Source organism: Juglans regia, chromosome 13 (assembly GCF_001411555.2).
Source record: "Juglans regia cultivar Chandler chromosome 13, Walnut 2.0, whole genome shotgun sequence".
Taxonomy (NCBI): Eukaryota; Viridiplantae; Streptophyta; class Magnoliopsida; order Fagales; family Juglandaceae; genus Juglans; species Juglans regia.
The window spans coordinates 16,514,305-16,524,570 of record NC_049913.1 but is presented as its reverse complement, the minus strand read 5'-3'; positions in this window follow the sequence as shown (position 1 = coordinate 16,524,570).

Here is a 10,266-nt window from a genome sequence, read left to right as displayed (position 1 = left end):
TGAGAACTCGTTTCAAGAACCTAGATTATATTAAAATTTAGACCCGTTGAAGAACACGTCTCAAGAACCCAGATTACAAAGGAGGAATGCCATAAAGGTTGTGATTTACCTTTGATAAGTTCAAAAGTTCAATTAAGAAACAAGAGGAGATAAACTCAACTTACAATGAATAAATTCATCAAATTTCATAAACTTCATAAACGCCTTAACATGAGGCAACAAAGTGTATTTAAACTAAAACCTAACTAAAATCCTAGTCAAAATAATGCCCCATCTTCCAAAAATACCCCTGAGTGAACAGTGCCAGGGCTACTGTTCGGCGCTACAGTGCTCGGCTACAGTAACCCTAACCCTAGTTCAATAAAATAGTAACTTTCCCAACTTGTCCTTGCATAGGCCCCCTTAAGTGCTTCCCATAATAAACTCAATTATTCTAAACTAATAAAATAAGTCATTTACAAGAATTAAATAAGTTGAAAGTCTTCAAGTGCCCAAGGCCTTTAAGTCGTGTTGTTGCTCTTTCGATAGCTTATCAAATGAATCGAAACTGAATCTTCATCATTTACGCCCTTTAACTTGTATTTGGCCATCTGGAACTTGCAACGTATCTTTAAGACTAGGTCCACCTTGGTTCCCATCATGACAAAAAGGCATTGGAATTGGTTGGTCCAGATTTTGATGCCAATAACTGCAAGGTATGATCATATAGGGTAGATCTTGAGCTCCAAACTCCTGATTTCCTTTATAAAAATTCAACTAGAAGTGACTGAAGACAATTGGTCTTAACCTAGTCTTTTGTTTCAACTTTTTAATGCTCCACTCATCATTTGAGACCTTGATATATAAGTGATGTTGGAATGGTTGCTATTTGTAATGTACTCAAACTTGCAATCTTCTCATCATTTGAGACCTTGATATATAATGTCAATGTAATTCAGCCAAAAGTATCAGTTGTGATGTTATTAAGACTTGATAAATCATTCATTAGCTCAATTTAAGAAATTTTATATTTAATGGGTTGTGATGATAATATAGACAAGCATCTTATGTCAAACTTGTTTGTTGCAGTTGAGCATTGGGAAACAGTGGAAGGAGCTTCTCGATTACAACAAAATAATAGGATTTATAATCCATGTAAGGATGTTATTTTTGGAGCACTGATGCTATCAGCATTTTTCTAAAATTTGGCCAGCCATTTTTTTTTTAATTCCTGTGGTTTCCATTCCAGATTGCTATCAACATTGATGTTCAAGATGTGAAGACTAATGCATTTTAATCTTTGTAAATTTATGTTTTAGTTTAATTAGTTGTGATGTATTATTATTTATTTTGTTCTTTGTAAATTTATGTTTTAGTTAATTAGTTGTGATGTATTATTATTTATTTTATTTTTTGTAAATTTATATTTTGCATTGTGATGTAACAACAATATTATTTATTTTTCATTTTTATTTATTTTTTTTGTTAATTGATTTTTTTTATAGAAATCTTTTAAAAAGTGTTTAAATTATTTTTTTAAAACAATCTGGGCAATTTAAGCATATCAAAATTAAAAAAAAAAAACAAGTGCTATACAAACATTTTTTTAAGTTTTAAAGTATTTTAAAAAAAATAAAATAAAATAAAAACCCGATTTATCCTATTATAACCCGGATTAAATCCGGTTATAATCCGGATCTGGATTTAATCCGGTTATCCGCCAGAATTAAATCCGGATTAATCCGGGCGGATAACCACCCGGATTTTAACATCCCGATCTGGATCTGATTATGGCCGGATATGCAGATCTGGATCTGGATGAACACCCCTACTTTGAATAAACATCCCCCCTTCCCACGCCCACCCATCTCCGTCATCATTTTCATCCACCCAATCATCTTACCCTTAACGTCATGGGTTTATATTTCTTTCGACCGCCCAAGAAAAGAGGTTTTGATTGCAATAGTCTGATTTCATCTCATCTCATTTTATCATATATTATCTTAATATCTAAACACTATAAATACAAATACTTTTAATTTTTAATTTTTTTATCTAATTATTATCTAATCATTACAACTTTTTTCAAATTTCAAAATAAAAATAATATAAAAAAATATTTTTTAATAATATTTTTTATTCAATTTTTTTTTCTCCTTTTCTAAAACCTCATAAAACATATTGATTCAAACTATTTTACTAATATTCACAAATCATCTCATTTCATTTCATTTCATTATTCAAACCAGGCTTAGAAGAGAAATGTTTTTAGTTATAAAGATATTTCACAAAAGTAATATCACAAAGTGGTGTGGCTTAATATAGTACATTAGATTGTAAAATTATTTTTATTGTATAGTAAATCTAATGTATTACATAAAGTCATGCCATTTTTTTTTATAAGGATTATGTATCTTTTAAAAATTTATATACGGTAGTATTTGGGACAGTAGCAATTGATTCATTATAATGCTCTGTCGAAAAATTGCAACATTGTATCTGTTCGAAAACTGTAGCACGCACGCACATGATGCTGGTTACTTCACACGCTCATAAAAAACACCAATTATATTTGGTTAATGAAAAAAAAGATATTATTCTAAAGTAACCTAAGAATTTTACTTACAAATTAATATTAGTTTGAGAGAAACATCAATACATGTTAGAAATTAAATAGAGAGCACAAATAAAAAGAGAGGACTAAAATAATTCACTTTTTAGAGATGAGTTACTAAATCCAAATTCAGCAAAATAAGAGGCATAAACTAATATTCCATCTAAACTCTGGAAGCTATTTATTTATTTATTTTTAGAAGAGCCAAGGTTCACCTATCCATTTTGACTCCGTCCCAAATTTTATTAATAAACCCTTATTTATGGTGGAGGAAAATTGTGGTTACAGACTGGCACCTGGGATTACAAAATAAGCAAGAAAGTTCCTAAACTAGGTGTCCAAAGTACTGGGAGCCTCTAACCAAAAGAAAAAAAAAAAACAAGACAAGACATACTAAAATACTACAAAGAAAACCATTCCTTTAAGAGAAACCACAAACGACGTTAACTCAAAAATATAAAATTATAAGATCTTACAAATCCAACCCGAGGACAAAATGCCACATGAAAATGATGCTAACAGCAATGCAAAGATGGCAAACCCAGTTTATCCAAATGGATTAATCCTTGAAGCAACCTAGGCACATCCCTGAGAAATCTCCATTCAGAGTTAAGACCAGTCACCACTCCAAGCCAACCAATCAACAACTTTATTTCTCTCCCTATAAACATGTCTAACTATGCACACCATAGAATCCATAAGGGCTAGAGTATCTTCCAAAACATCTTCCAAGTACCACACCCCACACCTCCGCCTATTCCACCACGAGATCACCACTTGAGAATCTAATTCAATTTCCACAAAATTAATCCCCAGATCCTTACAGTCTTTGAGACGCTGCAAAATAGCTAACAATTCAGCTCTATTATTTGAACCGAATCCAATATAAGAATTAAAGGCGTGAACCAGATGACTTCGATCATTTCTAATAATACCACCCACCCCTGAAGAACTTGGGTTACCAAGACTACTACCGTCTGTATTCAACTTAAACCACCCTTGAGCTGGCTTTTGCCAAGTAACTCGCTTTAAATACTTCCTATCGGGAAACAACGCCGGAATATTCAATATCTATAAAATCTGTGAGTTATGCCTAGAACGTTTACTAACTGTTTTCATATCTCGACTTACTAAACCCATCCAACTTCTAATAGAATGCCAGAACGAACTAATAGACTGAATACTACCCTCCATGCGTGTAGAACATCTTCTACGCCAAAGCTGCAAAGTAATAATAGAAGGTAGAAGCCCCACTATGAGCCCCCCTTGAGAGTCTGAGGCTGCACGACGAAACCAAATTGTTACTGTCTCCTTCCAAGTAAGACCAAGAGGAAGACCAAAGTTAGCTCCGTAATAATACCATATTTTCATTGTAAACTCACACTCGAAAAGTAAGTGGCTTTGGTCTTCATACTTACCTTTGTCACAACAATCACAACGAGAAATTATCGGGATCCCAATACGTCAAAGATGGTCGTCAACGCTCAAAGCCATGTTCCATGCTTTTCACATTGAAACCGAAATTTTAAGTGGGAGCAACTTATGCCACATCCAAGGATGCCACTCCATACTAGAACCTTGTATTTGAATGCAATCCCAAGCAGATTTAGTAGGAAAACTCCCACTCTAGCTCCATCCAGATCAACACATCCGACCCTTCCTTACAGCCGGCCAAAGCCTCAATAATTTCCTCCACATTATCCTGTCCCACTAACGTACTCAACAACTCCACATCCCAACTATTGGACAACTTGCACTTTTTAACTTTAAGCATTGAATTACCCACTATCTAGAACTCATCAATTAACGGACCCCAATCTCTCCATTTATCATACCAAAATAAAATGTTCTTGTAACAACCCGATCCTAAGATTAGGCCATAAAATAAGTTTTATTTCATATAGCTATAAATATTATTATTATCATTATTATTATTTTAGCAGATTTTATGTTATTAATAAATTGTTAATTTTAATAGAATTATTATCGTATTATTATTATTATTACTATTAAGATTTTATTGTTATTAGGATAACTACTCTCATTATTTTTTAACTTCCACGTTTTTCCCTTCTCTTCGTTCTGCACGTCTCTTTTCCTCTAGGTTTCCTCTTGATTCATCACCTAAATATATATATTTATATTACACTTATCACTTCGGGATGGAAAGAAAACTCCAAGCCGCAAACCTCAAGCCTTCCCCTCCATGTACGCTCAGCCACTCTGCCCAGAGCACGCCGATGCCACAGTCGACAACCTTCAGGACGACCAACCAACTCCTCAGACAACACTGTAAGCCCTCCCTGCGCCCCAGTCATGCACGAAATGCACCCCTGTTTTACACTCACGGAACGGAGCACACCCATGCCATGAAAAGCCGCCCGGACACTACTCGGTGAGACGCAGCAACCGGAAAGGCCACGACTCAACGACGGAACCACCACAGCGACTCCGCTGTGCAGACCATGCATGACCAAGAAGAATCTCCAAGCACTGTCACACGTACGCCACGTGGTGGCTTCTTGCTGAGCACCTCGACGCTACTAGTTCAGATTGTTCCGCCGATCACCCCAGGACGTCGGAGCACCACCCACGATGCCAGAAACCGCCGACCAGCTCTTCCCCGTGACATCTACTCCATCCCGGTAGGCCTACGACCCTTAGCCACCCAGCTCAGCGCGTGCCCCTCCCTCTCTCTCAGTTGCAATGCCGCATGGTTCACTTCTTTCGGCGTCGCACCACCACAGACGAGCCACCGTGACCCCCGCCAGCAACCCAGAATCGCTGCACGTCAGCCTCTCCCTCGGTGAGTTCTCTGCCTCGCACGCGTCTCCCGTTGCCTCTGTTTCTCTACATAACGTATTAGTTGCTTTTTAGGTTTAATTCACTCAGTGCAAGTGTTTAAAGGAGATTACTTTTATACCCTTTTTAATCCCTTCCCATAGTATCTTCAGTGTTTTAAGTACGATTACATTTATAACTTTATGTTTAAGTGTATGTTAATTATGAATATTAATATGTCATTGTATTGAAGTTGAGTTTATTTTATTAAATAAATATATTAGTCATGAGCTCATTTTTTTATAAGAAAATAGTTAAAGAATTTGAAAGGGTATTTTAAATTAGATTTAATCTTATTTTAACAACGATTTTAGTAATTTTATTGGGCTTAATATTTTAAAGGTTAGTTTTTAATTAAATAAATATATTAGTTAAATGTTCATTTTATAAGAAAGTGTTTAAAGAATTGGAAATATATTTTAAAGTATACTTTTAAGTCTAATATTTTAGTTAATATTTCCTTTATCAATTTAGTAAGATTTTAATAAAATTACTATGTTAAGAATTGAATGGAATTTATTAGGTTTCTTATAAGATTTTAATAATTGTGTTAAGAAAGGAAACTTAGTTTAAGAATTTAAGTTTTATGAATTATTTTAAAATAGCCCAAGTATTCTTCTAAAATTATAAATTAGTATTTTTAAGTAATTTAAATACTAGGAATTATTGATTTTAGTGTTAAACAAAATATTTGTTTGACTATCTTTTAGAATTCCAAATTTAGTTAAGATATTAGTATTTATTTATTTATTTCCAAACAATTTAGTGATAGTTATTTATTGTATATAGGTCTCAAGTTTCGAAGTATTATTCAAGAAGAAACACATCGAGATAAGTAATTTGATCATAAATTAGGATCATCACAGTTAGCTTATATCTATGTATATTTTAAGCCAATTCATTGACAGCCATTATTTATGAACCGCTCATGTCATGTGCAAGCATGTCATTCAGCATAGCATACGATCATGTCATTCCGCATCATGTTTAAATTCAGAAATTATGATTTATGTATGTAATATGTCATGCATCTCATGTGTATAAGACACGTAAGCCATCTTAAATTCAAGTGTAAGATAAGATCAGATCAGTTAATAAAGATGGTCATTCAGATGCATGGTACCAATGCAGTTCAATTCAGGGTGGTGTGCAAGCCACGAACTCAGTCGTGGTCCACCATAGTATGCTAGAATACTATCAGTGGTTCCCCTTGCTGCAGTGGGATGTGGGGCGGGTGCACAACTTTGCACACAGGGTTAAGTGTGTTGGCCAGTCAGATAAATCAGTTAGTTAGTTCAGATAAATCAGTCATACATAGCATAAGCATTAGCATGAACAGTCATGAATTTTAAGCTCAGCATGAAAGTTCTCATGAAAATCTTATATTTATTACATTTACGTTGTGGTAGATTTCTTACTGAGTCATCGACTCATTTTAGTTTATTTTTCATGCTTTTAACCACCAAAGTGAACATGATGATTACGAGCAGGTAGGCCAGGAGTAGAAGGAGCATTTTATTTTTAGTTCAGACTTTCTAGAACAAAACTACTTTTGTGACAAATTTTAGTCAGATCATTCCTTTAATGTTTTTAGAAAATATTTTTATTAGACAGTTTTTCTACAAAATAAATCCTATTTTTAGTTATTAAATATGGGATCTCTTGCCAGGGTTTATTCTATGAAAAACACGTGACACACCTATCCTACGGGAAGGGGGGTGTTACAGTTCTCATCTCTAACTCTCCACTTTGCACTATTAAGGACACTTGGAATACTTTTAACAATCATTTTCCAAAACCTCGTTCCTTTTTTCATGTCAATGAGAGACCAAGGTGAAGAGCCCACATATTTTCTCTTAAAGAAGCTAGCCCCCATGCACTCTCCTTGAATTAAGTTCCATGCAAACCACATATGCAATGCTTTTTGCATATCCTCCAAATTACGCAAACCCATTCCGCCCTCCTCTATTGGCTTACAAATACTATCCCATGCCACCCACTTTCTTTTTCCTTTACCATTCACCTCACCCCAAAAAAATGTGCACATCATTCGGTTTAATTCTTTAATAAAGGGACCTGCAAAACCGCAAATATATGTAAAGCCATGCTAGAAAAGCACATGCCGAAGAAGAATCAAACGGCCTCCCGATGATAGGATTTTCATTTTCCAACCACTGATTTTGTTCCAGACTTTGTTAACCATCTCCTCCAGGTGCTCATGCTTAACACGCCCCAAGACGATCGGAACCCCTAGATATTTAAAGGGAAACGATCCTTCCGTGGACTCTCTCAGCCTTTTAAGAGCTCTCTTTTGGGACCAACGAAATTTTTGGAGAATAAAATATGGCCGTCTTTTCTTTATTAATTTTCTGTCCTGACCAATCTTCATACTTTTCAAACACACATAACAGTTCCCTCACCGACTTCTTTCCTCCATTCAGAAAAATCACAATGTCATTAGCGTACATAAGATGTGAAATCTAAGGAATGCCTCTAGCTTGGGAAAATTATCCAATCTTTTTTGCCGTCAAACTATGTTTCAAAAGTCTAGAGAGTACCTCCTAAAGAATAATAAAGAGGTAAGGCGAAAGGGGATCCCCCTGGCGTAGTCCCCGACCCCCTTGAAAAAATCCTTTTGTCGTTCCGTTTAGTATTACAGAGTACCAAACATTCGAAATACAAGCATGAATTAATTCACAAAAAGGAGGAGGGAAACCAAAACACCTCTATACCTCCAGCAAAAAATTTCACTCCACCCGATCATATGCTTTTGCCATGTCAACTTTAATCATAATATTACCACCATATGATGTCTTCTTCAAGCAAAATTTATAGAAGATTGAACAAAGGCTAATCCGCCCAAATTTATCAAACCTCGAAGGCACATCTACCTTTGGAATAAGCACAATGAAAGAAGTCGAATAAAATATTGGAAGACTTTTAAATAGAAAAAATTCTGAGATAGCTCCCAAAACATCCATTTTTACCACCTCCCAGGAGCTCATAAAAAATCCCCGCACCAAAACCATCTGGCCCAGGAGAACTATTTATAGGAGTAGACGAGAGAGCCTGTTTAACTTCATCCAAAGAAGGGATGCAACAAAGCCGGACACAATCCTCTTCTTCAATAACCGGCGATATCAAGTTTGTTAAATCAGGCAACTCTCTTGGCTGATTTGACTATTGTAGGAACTGAGAAATATATTCAACGGCACCAAGATGAATTTCTTCCGGTGAATTGAACTCCAACCCGTCCGTAGTTCTCAACATATGAATTTTCCTTCACCTTTTATTAGATAACCAAACATGGAAGAATTTTGAGTTCCAATCACCTTCCATCCTCCACTTAATTTTAGCCATCTGAGCCAATCTTATGCCTTCCCTTCGCCTCCAAGAAGACAACTCAGTAGAGTACCTCACAAGCTCCCTTTCAACATCATTATCCCAATCTCATTGCAGCGAGTGCTCAAGACCCTCAACCTCTTATTACACTTAGCATAGATAAAATTATCCAAAGAATGCTCAAGACCATCATTATCCCAAACACCCTCTTATTCCATTCACGTAGAGCCACCTTAAGTCTTTTCAGTTTACTAGCTAATTTAAGGAGCCCCGTACCTACCACTAGTTCAAACCACACATTCTGTACAAAGTTCATAAATTGAAGGTGCTCAACCCACATTTGCTAAAACCTAAATGGAGAAGGGCCATAAGTAAAAGGATCTTCCATGAATTCTATAAACATGAGACTATGATCCGACGTTGTCCTTGACAGATACAAACAACTTGCTCTCAAAAATGCTGTCAGTAAATTTGCATCAAGATGCACTCTATCCAACTTAGCCCAAGCTCTAGAATCAATGCTGACCATTGCACCATGAAAACTTTCTCCCCTATGAATTAATTTCAATCAATCTGCCCTAGTGAATCCATCTATTGAAGTCATCCATTGCAGCTCTTGTCCTTGGTCGACCACCACACCTTTCCACATTCGAACGAATTATATTAAAATCTCCAGCAAACAAACAAGGCTCCACACCCATTCTAGCTGAACTCAGCTCCTCCCAAAGCATCTACCTTTCATTTATATTACACTTAGCATAGATAAAATTATCCAAAAAATGTGAAGATCCGTCGTCTATACATAAGACAAATACTGCGATCCCATTCGGACTAGCTGAATGTCCATTTCATTTTTCCAAAATACCCAGATTTTCCCACCAACATCCTCATTTGTTATTACCTTATCAAAGTGAAACACCAGCATATACATTTGAATTTTATCAACACTCTGAAACGGTTCCAGCAGCATTGCCATCTTCGGCTGACATTTGTTTAGCAGACTCTTTAAACGTCTCTTAGAAGTACCTATTCCCCTTATATTCCAGACTAATATAGATCCTGTCACTGAGAAAATTTTTTGGCTCGAGTGAGCACCCTTTTAGAACTCCTGATTTTCTCAAACTGCCTCTTACGGTATTTTCTCTTCCCTACTTCATCCTCTGTTTCTGTGTGATATTCCTTATCTTGCAGAAAGACTTCTGCATGTATCTTAGGTTCCGGATCAGACATCGACCCCTCTTCCAAGAAAACATCTTCCTCCTGTAATTTATCATCCACCTCCTTCGACCGGGTAGAACATTCCAGTCTTCCATCATTCCCTCTTTGGCGACAACTTATTAGTCATTTCCTCTTCAGGAACCTTAATATCAGGAGACTTACCATGATCTTTTTCCGTTTCCAACTCCTCAATCAAAGGTGTGGAGGATTCACCTATTATCAAATTTACCTCAGAATCCTGATTTGCTTCAACTTATTTTTCCTCGACAACT